The sequence below is a fragment of the Tursiops truncatus genome, chromosome 10, assembly GCF_011762595.2.
Source record: "Tursiops truncatus isolate mTurTru1 chromosome 10, mTurTru1.mat.Y, whole genome shotgun sequence".
In the NCBI taxonomy this organism is placed as follows: domain Eukaryota; kingdom Metazoa; phylum Chordata; class Mammalia; order Artiodactyla; family Delphinidae; genus Tursiops; species Tursiops truncatus.
In genome coordinates, this window is record NC_047043.1 from 4,627,032 (window position 1) to 4,642,870 (window position 15,839).

At 51.3% G+C, this 15,839-nt stretch overlaps 1 long non-coding RNA gene across 2 annotated transcripts in view; it reads right to left on the reverse strand.

Annotated features, from left to right (window-relative positions):
* The window catches only part of LOC109551554 (uncharacterized), a 178,990-nt gene that overhangs the window by 39,368 nt on the left and 123,783 nt on the right, over positions 1-15,839 (reverse strand). The gene's annotated exons all lie outside the window — the stretch shown is intronic.

Genomic DNA, 15,839 nt, shown 5'->3' on the forward strand with positions numbered 1-15,839 from the left:
CTAATTGAACGACACAGAGCCTGTTCTTAACCTGTAACATCCTTCCTCATCTCTACTCAACAAAGCCTTTTCCAGCCTCCAGTACACCCCTCTAATGCCACCTTCTCATAAGCTTTCCCCAGCCTCTTAATTCCTGGCCTTCCAGAGCACTTTCCATCTCTATTATTAGTACAGCAAGAATGAATGTATTAATGGTTAATGTGGGAGACTTCATAGCCATAGCACAGAATATAGAGAAAGAACCCTGCCTGTGAAATTCCAAATCTGCCGTGTCCTCTCATGGGACGTGAGAAGTTACTCTGCTTTTCCTCTTCAAAAAGATAGGGGGAAACATGCACAGCTCCTAGGGTTATGGTGAGGATTAAATGAAATACTACATGTATAGTCCTTAGAACGGTGCCTTACCCATAGCAAATGCTCAATTAATAACAGTTTCTACTGTGAAAAACAAAGAGGTAAAGGCATTGACTGCACTCAGGCTATTGCAGTCGGGAGAGAATCCCAGCTCTGAAGACCAGGGTGTCTCGGCTATGGGTGTGTCTAGACTTTCAGAGGGAGGAGAGGACAAGTCACAGCTGGGTGATTTCACAGTTGGGATGTTTTTTATAATCAAGGGAGTCTGTCAGCTGAACAAGAGATGTCTCTCCCTGTGTCTAGCTAGTTTTGAGGGGCAAATAGTTCAGCTAATCACTTACGAAACAAAGATGGGAATTTGGAGGGTCTGTGTCAGGCCTTGTCACAGGTGAACATGGAGTCTCATGGGGTCACAAGAATGAGTGGGTGTATCAGTCAGCAGAGGTTGCTGTAACAAATAGCACAGACTAGGGAGCTTAAACCACAGAAATTTATATTCTCACAGTTCTACAGGCTAGAAGTACTGGCAGGGCTGGTTTCTTCCGAGGCCTCTCTCCTTGCCTTGTGGATGCCACTTCCTCCCTGTGTCTTCAGGTGGTCTCCCTTTTGTGTGTGTCTGTGTCCTGACATCTTCTCCTTACAAGGTCACCAATCACTGGCTTAGGCCCCACCCGCCATGACCGCATTTTAACTTAATCACCTCTTTAAAGGCCCATCTCCGAATACAGTCACATTCTGAGGTGCTGGGCGTTAGGACTTAACACATGAATTTGTGGGGGACACATTCAACCCATAGCAGTGGGTCTTATCTAAGTCTGGAGGGCGAGGGTGGTCTCCGCAGTAAGTCATTCCCCAGAACACACAAGGTGGGAGAGCTCAGTCACAGAGCTTGGGAGGATTAAGCTTTGCCGTTATCCAGGAGCTTGGCGCCCAGGTAGAACTCAGCACTGTCACCAAGGACCCTCCCCCTTGCTTGCTGAGCCCCCCTGAAGCCTCCCCTGGCTGATGGGGGACGTGGTAGGAAAGAACCTGTGAAGAGGCTGAGAGGGGCCAACAGAGCCACTGAAAAGAGCCCATTGAAGGGAGCGACGCAGTGAAGCAGAGAAAGTAAGTGAGGAAGGGGATTATGGGGGAGGGGACGGAGTGGGGAGGGGGGATGTGGTGTGAGGTGGCCAAGGGGAGAGAGGAATGAGACAGCCAAGCAGCAGGACACAGGACAATAAGAGAGGAGAGATTTCATCCATCTCAGGCCAGGAGCCAGAGAGGCAGATGGGTCAGGGGGTGCCTTTTTCCAGAAGTTTCCACCGTGTTGGTCCGTGTAATGCCCAATCCCTCACCTCTTCACAGCCCCCTGAATTGTTTAGCAAACATATTCATTACTCTCCAAGACCAATGGAGTCTAATCTGTGGTCCTTTGTGTCCATCTGGGCCGAGAAAGGCCTGGAAGCAGGGAGAGCAGGAAGGCTTATCTCATGGGGGCGGGAGGAGGTCTCTCACCTGCCAGCCACCTGGTTGCACATCTCATTTCCCTCCCAGACTGGAAGCTCTTTGAACGCAAGGAGCCCGTCTGCTTCACGTGTCCCCCGCCCCAGAGCAGAGGCTTACATACGAGTACTTCCTGGGTCCCTTGGAAAAGCCCATAAACCGGTCACTTATGAATCCACTCTAAACCTCGCTGTGAACCCCATTATTTCTTCACCTTGTACCGCCTCTCGCGGACACCGAAGTCCTAGTTCTTCCATACGCCCCGCGCGTCCTGACCAGGCAGGAGCTGCGTGACCGTCTGGGCTCTCCAGGATTGTGAGCAACGTGGTCACAGTGTCGAAGCAGAAAGACGGCCAGGCATTCTGCTTTCCCAGGGCTCGCAGATCAGGGGGCAGGAGAGGCACAGAGCCAGGCAAGGGGCCACCCTGAGGGCCCAGCAGAGTCAGGCGCGGGCCTGGGGCCCCAGCCTGATTAGCATGTGCCCTGAATGCTCTTTGATGATCTGAATTTAGTTCTATTTTGGAAATCTGTTGGGAAATGAGCTAAGTGCCAAGAAGAGAGATCTGGGGGTGAGGGCAGCAGGGATGACAGAGGAAAGGCCGGCCAGTTCTTCCCACCCCAGCCTCCTTGGGGAGCACACGGGTGAGGGGTGGCCCGCTCCTCTAACCCGGCTGCTCTACCCAGCAGTAGGGGCGGGTGGGGCAGGAGGACGGCAAAGCAGAGGCCTGGAAACGACTCGGTGATGTCTGAGGGTGTTTTCTTTCTGGGAGGCGTGCAAAGTGAATGGTAATGACTTGCCAGGGTTGGACCAGCACCCTTCCAAGGGGGCTGCAGCATCTCGGAGTTATCACCCCGCACAGAGGAGCTTTCATAGCTCGGTTTGGCCTCCAACCCAGACTAGCCCGGGGGGCGGATGGTTTTAGGACCCATTTGTGTACCATGAAAGCAAACTGCCGACCTTCCTAAGGAGATCCGAATTTCCAACTGTTTGAGCCACAGCAGAGAAAAGCCTAGACAAACAAATGCCGTTAGAACATAAGGTTTTCCTTGTGCCAATATCCCCACTTCCTCCCCCCGAAAATGACTCTCTCAGGCACTCACCCTCCAGCAAAACACCGTGCTGTCTCTTCAAGTAAAAATAAAGCCAGCAGGGCTTCCCTGGTGGCGCAGCGGTAGAGAGTCCGCCTGCCGATGCAAGGGACACGGGTTCGTGCCCCGGTCCGGGAAGATCCCACATGCCGCGGAGCGGCTGGGCCCGTGAGCCATGGCCGCTGGGCCTGAGCGTCCGGAGCCTGTGCTCCGCAACGGGAGAGGCCACAACAGTGAGAGGCCCGCGTACTGCAATAAATAAATAAAGCCATCGGAGGGAGGAGATGCAGCGGGAAGAGTGAGACGTGACCTTCCTTGACGTTAACTCCCTCGAGGCCACTTTGAGGAGTAAGTGGCCATTCTGCACCCCCAGAGGAAGCCCTGTGCCCCATCGAGAACCAGGGTCAATGATATGCTGAAATCAGTTTAATAAAAGCACCCGTGACACGCATCCCCATCCAAAAATGTTTTCATTAAGATGCAGCTAACGGGTCTTCCCTGTTGGCACAGTGGTTAAGAATCCGCCTGCTAATGCAGGGGACATGGGTTCGAGCCCTGGTCTGGGAAGATTCCACATGCCGCGTAGCAGCAAAGCCCGTGCGCCGCAACTACTGAAGCCCGTGTGCCTAGAGTCTGTCCTCTGCAACAAGAGAAGCCACCACAATGAGAAGTCTGGGCACCGCAAAGAAGAGTAGCCCGCTCGCCGCAACTAGAGAAAGCCCACGCACAGCAACGAAGACCCAACTCAGCCAAAAATTAATTAATTAATTAATTTTTTTTTTTTTTAAAAAAGATGCAGCTAACGTGATATGCTGGGTCAGCAAGCACGACTGCAAAACCACGACCCGGGTGCAAAGGGAACGCTTTCTCCCATTACTTTTAGTGTTTGCATTAGGGAGTATGCACCAGTCCTGGCATCTGTCTGCAGTACAGGCAATGCTGCAGAATTGCATGCAACCGGGTCCAGCTGCAGGAGCCACTGGCCTGGGGAGGCGGTTTGCAAACAGCTGCACGGCAGCAGGGAAGCCTCGGTCTACCCCTACCCAGCTGCCCCAGACTTGCCGAGGCAAAGAGCAGCTACCCCTCACAGGCAGGCCTTGTGTTCATCTCAGGAGAGCCAAAGGCTGTCAAGATGAAGCCAAGCTCTCGGGAGTGATCTCAGAAAAGCCACTGTGCTGAGAATAGATCCCTAGATTCCAGGTTTCATCTTCTTTAAGAAAGACATTGTGCATATTGTTTAAAGTAAATAACATAATGAGGAGATGAGGAAGAAGAAAGGAAAATCATTTGCAAAAGACATCCTTCAATTCCCTGAGGAGAGCGGCTCTTGGTGTCTAGAAAGGGCTCCATCTACACTTGGTCAGTGGACGGAGCAATCCCCTCGTTGGGACAATGCCCCTCTCCATGGACGAGCTCACCACGTGAGCAGAGTGGGCAGCTGCATGGAGCCCAGAGCTGGGGCCCTGGCAATGCCCATGAAGCTGCTTCGCGGGACCAGGAGTTTGTCCCCACCACTGGCAGTCACCAAGGAGGTTGACCCATCTCCAAGTAGTTTGCTCTTCCTCTTTTCCGAGACAAGCCTCCAGTTCTCAGCTTAAGGCATCATATTTTCCATGTCCCAGGGCTGGGACTGTTGTCCTGGAGCCTCTATGACCCGACACCCAGCACACCCAGTGGAGTTAGGGATTCTCAGTCTCCTGCTGACGCCTGAGAAAAATAGGGACCATGGAGGAGAAAGGCCAGGACGCAGCCATGGGTCAGACCTCTGGGAATTCCCAAGGATCCCTCAGCCTCTTGACAGCTCTGCATCTTTGGGGCCAGCCCCTCATTAAACAGACCGGGCTGGGGAAGGAGCCACGTGTGAGAGCCACACGGCTTCTCCAGTCTCATTTTTAAACAGCTCTGAGCGTCTCTCTAACCCTGCCCTTAACACGAGCTAACGACACCGTGGCCAGAGCTGGTTTGAGCCCCGCTTACACATCATCTACTGAGCTGACGGGCTGCAAAACGCACCAAGGTGGCAGAGGAACAAGCAGCAGTCTCAAAGCACCAGCTGAGTGGACGAAAGGCTGTCTGGAGTTTGTCAACCAGCAAGTGTATGGCAGGTAGAAAGCGTGCCTCCCTGCAGGGCTCCTGGTCGGCAGGACCACACAGAAAGGGCGCCGTCTCTGTGGAGGCTGGATGGGCACAAGAAGTGCTCAGAAGTCACTGATGCAGGAAGCGAGGTCTGACCATCTCCAGGAGTGTGGGACCCGGGAAAGGACATTTTTTTATAGGACCCCCGGGGCCTGGCCCGTGGCTGGAGGAGGGCGCCCAGGGAGCTCTCACAGCTTCAGCCCCTGCAGGGGAATCAGGTCACCCAGACAAACGCAGGAATGCAGTCGGCGCTGGACGCCCAGGTGGGGAGGCCAGAGCAGCAACGCCAGCAAAGGAGGCCGAGGGTCCAGAAAGAATAGAAAAGAACCAGTTTACTTAACATTGAAACAAACAGGGAGGGAGGCTAGTTTCTATCTGAAGCTCTTCCACGCAGTTCATTCACTCTTTCACTCACTCATTCTCCTATCAGCTTCTACAGACATTTCTAAAAGTTCCGTATCTGCAAACTTCTGCGGGGGAAGGACCCCCGAGGAGACCCGGGGGGGGAGGCACACTCGGTCACTGGAATTTGAAGCTGTAGCTTCCAGCTTTGCACTGACTGAGGAGAACAAACATTTAAATGGATGTTCAGAAAATGGTTCCTGGTCGTCTCTAATTGGAAGATGCTTTCCCGACACCCTGTGCTCTGCAACCCCCGTCCAGAGCTGGCACAGCTTCAGCGACAGGCTCCTTGCTGACCTCAGCATTTCCTTTGTCTCTCGGGCTGGTCCTCAAGTGTATGAATTTTCCCTAAATTTTCATGAAGCACAAAAGTTTCTTTTGTGATGTGGAACTCTGGAGGGGTTTGGTTTCTTACCCGTGGCCTGTGTGCTGTCACTTATACTCATCTACTGAGCTGCGCTGGAAAAAGGGCTGGAAACACCTACTACCATCACCGCCTGAAGGAGGCCACGGGAGACTTAGGGAAATGCCCTGGGGCCAAACTCAGGAGACCTGTGTGTCAGCACCTGTCCTGCCACCAACTGGCTCATTCTCACTGCTGCGGGGGGAAAAAAGGGGAGAGGGAATTGGTCTAAACTAGGATTCCTCAACCTCGGCATTACTGACATCCTGGGACAGATGATTCTTTGTTGGGGGGCGGTGGCGGATGGGAGACTGTCCTGTGCATTGTGGGATATTTAGTGGCATCCCTGGTCTCTACCCACTAGATGCCAGTAGCATCCCCTCCAGTTGTGACAACCCCAAATATCTGCAAACATTGATAAATGCCCCCTGATGAGAGGGACGACTTCCCCCAGGAAAATCACTGGTACAAACCAGCACCGTCTAATACAGAAGCCAGATGGGGCCACTGAGCACGTGACGTGTGGCCAGTCCAAACTGAGATGTGCTGTGAGTATAAACTCTACCCTGGATTTCAAACATTTAAATGCAAAACAAAAAATGTAAAATATTTCATGAATATTTTTATATTATTATATTTTTTCTTGATTACACTGATAGCATTTTTAAATACATTGGATTACCTAAAACAAATTGTAAGAATTAATTTCACCTCTCTTTTTTCTTTAACTTTAATAATGTGGCTACTTAAGAAATTGAAATAACATATGCGGCTCAGCTGGTGGGACATTAGGTTTCCACTGGTCAGCACAGGTTCAGACGCTGCCCCCTAAGGTCCTCCCCACTCAGGTCCAGATTCCCTGGGAGGGACTCGCTACCACACAGGCTAAGCAAGCGCTTGTCAGCACTACCTGCCGTCGGGATGGACCCGACGGCTGAGGCATCACGGACCGGACACAGAATCTATCAGAAAATCTCCGACGCCTGCTCCCAGGTATTTGAGAGTCTCTCTCTCCTCAGTGACACAGTCAGCAAAAAGTCAGCGTTTAGAGGCGACGCCCGGCTCCATCCCACAAAGGAAGCAGCCCCAGCTGTCAACAGCCTGATCCTGTCTGAGGGATGCAACAAACCCTGGACACGCCATGCAGGAGCCCGGGAAAGTCTACCTCCCCGAGGTGACTTTCCACTCCCACCGACCTGTAAGAGAGCCTGGGGCCGAAGCTTCCTCTGTAGCCAGGAGAGCCAGGGTCTAATAAGAGCTGGTGAGGTGCTTCATGATTTGCTAAGTGCTTCCCACCTCCATCAACTCCCTTAATGCCCAAAATAGTCGTGTTATAGAGAACAGACTTGTGGTTGCCAAGGGGGAGGGAGGGGGAGGGAGGGCTGGACTGGGAGTTTGGGGTGAGCAGATGTGAGCTTTTATATATAGAATGGATAAACTACAAGGTCTTACTGTAGAGCACAGGGAACTATATCCAATATCCTGGGATAAACCATAATGGAAAAGAATGTAAAAAGGAATATATATATGTATGTATAACTGAGTCGCTTTAGTGTACTTTTTCTAAAAATTAAAAAAAGAATAGTCATGTTAGCTGGACACTAGGATGTCTCCGTTTTATTTATGTGGCCAATGGGCACTTTGCTCTATAAACTCAGGTCATAAGAAATGTTGATTTCTTCATTTTTATTAAATCAAAGTAATTCAGTCTTAGCCTTTTTTTTCCACTATCATTTCTCACCCCAGTTCCTTCGGTTGTTCGAAAGGTAAAGGTCCCAGAGTTGTAAGCAAAGAACATTCAAGGTAGCCCCTCTGGTTTTCTGTACCCCTGGTTATCCCTGATGGGCCATTGCTTTGGCCCACTTGGTACCTGGAAGGGGTCTGTATGCTGCTTATAATAGGAAGGACCAACCAAGGTTTGGCCACTTTCCCGAGAACTGGGACGGTGACAGCACAGGACTCAAATTCTTTGGGCTCCCCACCGACTGCAATCCCCAACCCACCGACTCTCTCCTGGATGCAGGAAAGCTCTCTCTCTGCTCTGCAGCTTTCCCTCTGACTGAAAAAAACAAACCCAAACCAAACCAAAACAAAAAGCACCAGCCTCAATCCCCCCACCACTTCCCCCATGCACACACCCCATTCTCCCAGCAGCGCTAGCATTATCTCCTGAATGACTTCAAGCTTTCAAAATAAAATCCAGGACACTGGGTTTCGATTCAGGCAAACCCTTCTCTCCGTCCTGCACCACGAAGCTCCAGTGAGATAACACGCTCCAAAGCCTGAACTTCTGGCAGCGGAGACGCCAAAAAAAGACAACGGGCAATTTAAGATCTCTATAAATTATGCTCTTTCCACAAGTGGACAAAGCAAGAGTCCGTGCGGGTGAAGACAATCGCTCAGAATCACGTTTCTGGTAAATGTCAGATGAAGAACTCAAACCCAGGACCCCTGACTCCACCTAACGAGATCACGCCGCCACCACACCCCGTCCCCAGATTCCCAGAGAGCCTGGAAGGATTGCTGATGACCTAGGGAGGGGACCTCAGCTCTATTCCTGGAGTGCCTTCCTCTTGGGAAACTCTTACTGTTACATGGCTGCCAGCCTCAAAAAACCAAGTTAGGACACGCGTCCGTATTCCCTTAGCATCCCTGGAACCCGCTGGAACATTTAGACAGGACCTTGTTCGAAGCTGAGGTTCACACCTCTGATTTACGAGATACTTTTCACACTCAGCTCTCTACAGAAATGGTTAACGAAAGGAAAGTCTTCCATGAAATCCATAGGTGCTTCGGGGGTTCTATAAATACGGGATTCCAACAGCAGTTTTTTTATTGGGTAGATGTGGATGGAAGGGTTCATGAAGAAATCTGGTTGAGAAGCGGCGTGGAAGCCTGAACTACTGTATCACATGTAGCCAGTTATCACCAAGGGAACTGAGCAGCCGATCAAAGTTCTCCATCGTAAAATTATAGAATCGACATTCACATTGCACATTTGACATCAGAGCAGGCCTGGCTCATGGACTGGGCAGGAGTCTTCACTTGGATGTCTGCCTCTCCAGGCTGTGAACTCTGTGAGAGCGGCAGAAGCAGAGAAGCAGCTAATGTCCCCACGGGGGACCTGAATCGTAGAACCTACCATAACTCCTCCACCTGTGTCCAGCAGAGGCTTCTGTAGAGAGTGAAAGAGGAAACGTACCACTCCACCCAAACCCCTTACAAAATGCTACACAGTTAATCGCAGAACTGGAAGCATCTACCTAAGAAAACATAGCTTAAGAAGATACGGGATAGAGCACAGGGAACTACAGTCAACATTCTGTGCTTAAACCATAATGGAAAAGAATATTTAAAAAAAGAACGTTTGGGCTTCCCTGGTGGTACAAGTGGTTGAGAGTCCGCCTGCCGATGCAGGGGACGCGGGTTCGTGCCCCGGTCCGGGAAGATCCCACATGCCGCGGAGCGGCTGGGCCCGTGAGCCATGGCCGCTGAGCCTGCGCGTCCGGAGCCTGTGCTCCGCAACGGGAGAGGCCACAACGGTGAGAGGCCCGCGTACCGCAAAAAAAAAAAAAAAAAAAAAAAGAACGTATGTCTGGGTATGTACGTATAACTGAATCACGTCGCTGTACAGCAGAAATTAACACAGCGTTGTAAATCAACTATATTTCAATTAAAAAGATATGGGAAGATATGAAACACAGACAAATAAAAATCAAGTACATTATAACTTCTTACAAAACCTGGATGCCTGTTAAACATGTACCAACAAAGACTGAGTTACACAAAGTTGAGGGAAAAAAGCCAGACAAAACAGTGTGTACTGAACAGTTCCTGCACAGAAAGTTCAAGACGGGCAAAACTAGCTGTGGAAAATAGTGTGGAGGTTCCTCAAAAACTCGCAAGTAGAATTACCACATGACCTAGCAACTGTACTTCTGGGTATTTAGCCAAAAGAATTGAAAGCAGGGTCTCTAAGAGATATTTGCACACCCACGTTCATAGCTGCATTATTCACAATTGCCAAGAGGTGGAAGCCACCCAAGTGTCCCTCAATGGATGACTCTGGATAAACAAAAGTGATATTAACAGGGTGGAACAGTAGTCAGCCTGCAAAAGGGAGGAAATTGACACAGGCTGCAGTGTGGATGAACCTTGAGGACATTACTCTCAGTGAAATAAACCAGTCACAAAAGGACCAACACTGTTTGATACTTATTTATATGAGGTCCTTAGAGCAGGCAAGTTCATAGACACAGAATGGTGAGGGCCAGAGGCTGGGGAGTTTTAGTGATTAACGGGGACAGTTTCCGTTTTGCAAGAAGAAAAGAGGTCTGTGGATTGAGGGTGGCGATGGTGGCCCAAAATGAATTTATTTCATGAAACTGAGCTGGACACTTAGAAATGGTTAAGATGATAAATTTTATGTTTTGCATCTTTCACCACAGTTAAAAAGTCATTTTTTAATAAAGGGGAAAAAGAAACAGGCAGCACTAAACTGTGGTGCGAGATGAGCGCTGGTTCTGGAAAGGGGACCTCCTGGCTGTTGGTCAAGTCCTGTTCCTTAGTCTAAGTGCTGGTTGTATGAGTGTTTTCAAGTTGTGAACTGTTAGCAAATTACACATTTAGGCTTTTGGCACTTTTCTGAATGCATTTTTTTAATTTTTTAAATATTGTAAAATAACTGGCTTCATCCGATTCTTCCTCCCCACTCCCCATATTACACTTAAAGGTTAAAGGAAATTATATGAACAAAAATAAAAATCCAATTCTACAGGAAAGGCCACAAGGATGAAAGATAATCTTAAGTCTGTAATAACATCCGACTGACTTCACTTTTGCCCATGTTTTGCTCCCTAAGAACATCTGGGGCTCTCGAGTTTATGAAGCAACTCCTCTTTCTGTTTTCTTTGCCACTTCTGTTAATGGGCAAGAGCAAACACCCCCAAAATGCCAGGTTTTTTTAAAACTTTGTCCCAGGGGTCCCTCCCCCCAAGGGCTGCTCAGCACAACGCGGGCTTAGTCAAGCAGGCAGAGTGGGAAAGGCCTGGGCGTGTGGAGAGCAGCCCAGGGGCGAGCTCGGTGGGGATTAGGGGAACACCAGGTGCACCCTGACCTGGACAGCCCGCAGCTTACTCATTAATCAGGCGTTTAACAGGCTGGCGCTCCAAGGCCCCTCTCAGCCTGGCAGACTGGGAACTTTGGCTCGGTTCCCAGTTTGCACCCCACCCCAGGGCCCCTTATCTACTCCCAGGCAAAACCTCTCTCCGCAGGTATCCAGACCCTAAGCCCGGGGCTCTGTCAGGTTCTCTCCGCTGCTGGATCGCCTCCACTTGGAGGATGGAGCTGAACCCTGTTCCATCCTCCACTTTCCCCAGGTCTGCTCCCCACACCTCCACGGGCTCAGGTTGCGATGGAACTAGCCTCTCCAGAAGGAGGGGTCTTAGTTCTCCCCTCTCTGTTTCTTCATCTTCCTCCCAAAGCTTTTGTTTCTACTTTTACCCCAGTTCCTTCCCTCACCTGACCGCAAGCCGGATGAGGCACAAGGCTGGATGAGGCACAAGGCTCGAAGAAGCCAGTTCTACATCTCATTTCCTTTGGGTACTTTTAATCCAGACTTTAAAAAAATAATCATATTGCTATCTTATAAATGCTAAGCATTGGACTTCTAAAATAATGCTCACAACATCTCCACCCCCCAAGGGGGACCCTGAGGCTGGGAGAAGTAAAGTGCGTCTGATGCCACCAAGAAGCAAAGTCCAGAAGATGCACGTCCCGCCTGGACGGTGCGGCCCTATGAACTCAGGTGCGCTGGAGCCTCAGTTACACTCTGACAGTCGTGGTCCTGCTGTTGGGCATTTCAGGCCCTTCCCCAGGCCAGCTTCCCCTAACCACAGTGAGAACACTCACAGGGAAACATGGAATGCCGGGAATTTCAAGAACTCTTAGAGGTATTCTTTTTTTTTTTTTTTTTTTTTTTTTGCGGTACACGGGCCTCTCACCGCTGTGGCCTCTCCCGTTGCGGAGCACAGGCTCCGGACGCGCAGGCTCAGCGGCCATGGCTCACGGGCCCAGCCGCTCCGCGGCATGTGGGATCTTCCCGGACCGGAGCACGAACCCGCGTCCCCCGCATCGGCAGGCGGACTCTCAACCACTGCGCCACCAGGGAAGCCCCAGAGGTATTCTTTAAATAATCACACTCTTTTGTTTTAAACATCACGTATAAGGCCAGGGCCCTCTGTTTACCTTTGATTTTACCCAAATAAAACCAGGGAGCAGTGTGTGCAGCTCAGCAGGAGCCCAGCTTTGGGGAAACACTTCTCTCTTCAGAGCTGGAACTGGCCTTGCACGAAATATTATGGAGGAAGAAGGGCTTCCTGCTGAACAGGACAGAACATCTCCCAAAGCCTCGGTGCCATCCTTACGCTGGAGGGGCGGGGGGAGGCGTGGCTATCAAACAAACCAAATCTTGGAGTGGACAATACACGTGTTATTTCAGAGCCAGCTCTGTTCCCCGGAAGAGCCAGCACTCAGAGCTTCGCCCTCTGCCTGCCGGGCCCTTAGAATCCGCAGCGGGAACCGCTGTTTCTGCCCGGCCTGGATGGGAGGCACACAGCACCTTTAGGAAGATGCTGCACACCTCTGAGGCTGCATCAGCACCACCAGGCGTCCAAAGGCAAGCAAGGCCCAGGTTCCAAGTGAGGGCTGTCAAAAGAGAGGCACCTTTTTTTCAATTTTAAGTTTTTTCAGAATCTGCTCAAGATTTTCAGAAAGGAGAGAAAAAGCCCGCTTTTTAAAGTTGAGTGGGGAAAGATGTGTTTCTGAATGATGACTTTCTGCAGCTGGAGACCCAAATAAAATAAAAAATAAATTTTAAAAAATGCCTCTTTTCCAATGCTACAAAGAGCGACCATATCAGAAGTGATGAGTTGCTTAAACCCCACATGAAAACCAGGCTTATAATTCAAATTTCAGAGCAATCTGCCCCACTTTCTGGTCTCTGTGCCCGTTCCCCTGGGCTGAAGAGAGCCACGTTTGCTCCCACCAAACAGTGGTTTCAATTCCCTGCGAATTAGCGCAGCAACCTCTGTGACCACCATCCCCGATTTAAGCAAAGCTGAAGGCGGCCAGCTCCAAGCTCCGTTTCACAGTGAGTCGTTCTTCCCCAAGGAGCTTCACTCTATAAAACACTCGAAACTCGTGAAAACGCACTTTCACGTCATTTCCGGCTGAGCGGCAGAGCTCCCCCACGATGCTTTACTTTTGCCAGATTTGGGCTTAATTGGAGGAAAACACGAGTCCTTTCCTCTTTCAGCTTCTTTCCATCACTTCTGGAGATAAGCTTTCCAGCTACCAGAACAAAATGTTTCCCAGTTTCTCCTCCCACACCCGTGAACTTTGTTCCTTAACTAGGTCCCAGATTCCCCTCAAAACAGAACTGGACTATGTCCAACCAATTTCTCCAGGTTCTTCAAACATTAACTCAAGGGATGTTGTTTCAAGAGGTTTGTGTGTCCTCCCTCCCTCACCTTTTAGCATTTGTGCTGGTTTTCGAGGCTGAACAGGGAAGGCTGAGGGGTGCGTCACACCCATCCCTCACCTTGCCCCGCGGCCCTCTCACCAGAAGGGTGGGAGAAGGAAGCCACTTTGGGTGCACGGAGGACAGGCCCTGAACTTCCCTCTCTAGGCCCGGCAAGGAACTGCGAACGAGCAGGTGGACATCACAGCCATGGGATAGACTGGTCCAAGCCCCTGAGCTCGAAGAATCCAGTTATTTCATGTCTGGCAGGGAAACGCTGGACTATTTTCCTCACAGCAAGACACACCAAAGCTGCCTGACTTTTGACATCCCCCCCCGACCCCCTCCCACGAGCAAGGGCTGGTTCTTTGCACTGAGCGAAGGGAGAGAGCCAGCTTACTTGGAAGGAATCTTGCTTTGGACCTCCAAGAAGGCCCAGGGCAGCTGTTGCCAGTGGCGCTGGGAAACTAGAAGACGCGGCCGTTAGAGGGCAGCGTGTGCTAACCTGTAACTCAGCGCTGGCTCCTTTTCCAATTACAGGCAGGGCGTCTCAAAGAGCAAAGGCACTAGGGTTCCACTGTCAGCAGAAAAACAAGTTGGAAAGACACGAGGGAGGGCTGGCTTGGAAGACAGAGAAACACCCCTCCAAGCCAGAGCTGTGCCCGTGAGACACTGCTCCTGGAACAGCCAGGCTACATGTCCCAGCACATGCCAGGAATACAAACCCGGGAAGACACAGGCCCCAGAGAGAAGCCGACACCTCCGGCCCCGTGAGCCTGCATCTGATGGCCTGGGCCAATCAGCCAGCTCGGTGCCCAGACCTCGAACAGAGAGAGGTGTGGGGAGGACTCGAGGTACCATGTGTCCCTTCGCTCTTCAGCCTTCTGGAAAGAGAGGACAAAGGAGTGCCCTGAGGCTGGCAGACGGGGTTGTCGGGGAGCAGGGGGGGCAAGGCCTGGGTTTGACGAGGAAGGACGAAATCCGACCCCACCAGTCGGGATCTGTCATCTTTGCTGGTCTACAAGGTGGGCCAGTTCTGAGGGCAGAGCCTGGCTCTGAGCAGTGGGCATCACCCTCCCAGCTCGCAGCCCCGGGCCTTGCCAGAGAGGTATCCTTCCACGGGACAGACGCGAGCTGGCGCTGGGGCATGCCCTGCAAGAGCAGCTCTGCGTCGCAAAGGGCTCCCGGCAACGAGGATCGGCCTCTGTCCCTCTCCCCGCAGCACCTCTCGTTGTGATTCCCGGGCTGCCCTGCGGAGGGGAGAGCTCGGCGCACTGACAAGCAGAATCTGGAGCGTGGCCGGGCCTCACCTCCGTCCAGCTCACCAGGGGAAGGAGTAAGGGCGTTTGTGCAACCCAGGTATTCATTTCTTCCCACAAGCCCTTGGGGGCAGCGCCAACCACGATGCCACGGGCCTGTGAGACTCGAATGACAGGCTCTGCCCTAACAGGCTTGGGAGTGTCAAATTGAAGGTGACAGGTGACCAAAGTCCCAGCACTGAGGTCTCAGCAGGCGCACAGGCCCAGGCTCTCACTCCCTTCTCCACCCCTGCTTTCATTTCATCTCCTCCCCAAGATCCAGCCTGGCCTCGAACCAGCAGGCGAGTCCTCAGCTAGTGCCCCCGCTGACGGCGCTGTGGTTCAGCCTGTCGCTATGCCTGCGTTTCTTTATGGAGCGATTACTTTTTCTCGAGCACCATTCACATGTTTTGCTTTCAAATCCTGCCCACTGAAAGCCAAGCGCAGGTCCTGGGCAGGCAGCGCAGCAAGACGGACGGTGCCAGGACCCCCGAGCATCCCCAGCTCTGCCCACGTGGCAATCGGGTCGGCCTCTGGGCCCTCCCCCTCCCTCCTTCTTCAATCCAATGGTCCAAGGGAAAGGGACTGCTGGGCCTCTAAACTGGGGACGTGCTAATTATAGAAGTAACACTCACCATCTAGAATAGGACGCGCTTGGAACTGAATGGGAATCTCACGCTGTCGGGAGGGTTTCCAACTTCCAACAGCTCCAAGCACGGTATTCAGACTAAGTTTTCCACTGACAGCAATTTAAAAGCTGGACAATGCATAAAAGAACTCCAGGTCTTTCTGTTTTAATTTTTAAACACAGAGAAGTAAAGAATATTGGCTCTTGATGCAGGGAATAAGGAAGGACTGGAATTCATTCCTCTCCGATCACTTAGGCATCAGAAACAAAGTTATATAGTAAGTGTTCAGCCTTAAGGAAGGAGATGCCACCATTTGTGACCACACGGATGGTGCCGGAGGACACTGTGCTCTGTGAAGTAAGCTGGACAGAGAAATACTACATGATTCCACTTGTAGCTGGAATCTACAATAGTCAAATGCATAGAAGCAGAGAGTAGAACGGTGGCTGCCGGGGAAGAAGGGGAAGAGAAATGAACGGTGTTGGTCAAAGGGTTTCAGTTATGCAAGATGAGTAAGTTCTAGA